The sequence below is a fragment of the Gavialis gangeticus genome, unplaced genomic scaffold (assembly GCF_001723915.1).
Source record: "Gavialis gangeticus isolate Ggan-Ray unplaced genomic scaffold, GavGan_comp1, whole genome shotgun sequence".
Classification (NCBI taxonomy): domain Eukaryota; kingdom Metazoa; phylum Chordata; order Crocodylia; family Gavialidae; genus Gavialis; species Gavialis gangeticus.
In genome coordinates, this window is record NW_017729022.1 from 171,978,221 (window position 1) to 171,979,259 (window position 1,039).

Below are 1,039 nucleotides of genomic sequence, written 5' to 3' on the forward strand. Positions count from 1 at the left end.
AAATACAAAGACTGCCAACACATCTCCACCACTCCCACAATAACCACACACACACATAGACGCACACAGGAGCACGAGACACACACGCTAAGACACGCACATATACACAGACACACACACACGGAAGCACGGGATACACACAAGCTGAGCCCGACATGCATACACACACGCACGCACGCACAGTGTACACACGCATACACAGACACACACGCACAGACACAGTTGACACAAGCAAGCAAGCGCACCTCCCGCTACCTGCCGGGGGAGGGGGCCGGGGCGCAGAGGAGGCCCCAGCCGGCTCCAGGCTCCGGCTCCTCCAGCAGCTGCGGCGCTGCCAATGGGAAGCCCGAGCGTGCACCTGCCTAGTGCACCACCAGCCTCCGTCCCCCTCCCCGAGCAGGGAGCCCAGCGCTCACAGCGCCCTGCCTCCCCGCCAGGCACCACCAGGCATGGCGAGGAGCAGCCAGAGGCTGCTGCAAGCCCCCTTCCCCCGCCTGCCTGGGCAGCAGAGAAGCCGGGTGCCAACCCCCCGCATGGCAGCAGTGGGCAAGCCTGCTGCCATCCTTTCTATAACCCTCTCCCCCCCGACAAGCACACACACACACACACACACACCCCCAGCAGGCAGGGATCCCCCCCCCCACAGCAGGCAGGGATCCACTGCCAGTGTCGGCTGCCAAAACAAAAAAGCTCCTTGCCCTGCCCCGTGCATATGCCAAGATGAGGGGAGAACAGGCAGACGCAATAGTGCCACCCGCTGCAGGCATGGCAGGAGCCAGCAGGAGCCTGCTGCAACTCTGCCGGTCTTCCTCATCCCCTGCGGCAGAGGGCAGGGCAGGGTGGCCCCCTGAGAGATGCAAAGGTGCCAGCCTGCTTCCACAGAAGCTACCAGGGCTCCAGATTTCTGTATGCCATGCTTCTTTCATGCCAGGGCCCCGCCGTGAACACTCCTGCACGCCTGGGCTAATAATAGTTAAGGGCTGTAAGACACCACTCACAGAGCCACTTCCAAAGGCAGCTAAATATCCATTTCTTCTCT

General features: G+C 61.7%; 1 protein-coding gene across 1 annotated transcript in view; it reads right to left on the bottom strand.

Moving 5' to 3' along the window:
- Positions 1–320, bottom strand: part of SUSD4 (sushi domain containing 4) — a 193,709-nt gene extending 193,389 nt beyond the window's left edge. The window contains exon 1 of the mRNA XM_019516504.1: positions 256–320. The gene's annotated coding sequence lies outside the window, so the exon portion shown is untranslated. The remainder of the gene's footprint in view (positions 1–255) is intronic.
- Between the last annotated feature and the right edge of the window lie 719 nt (positions 321–1,039).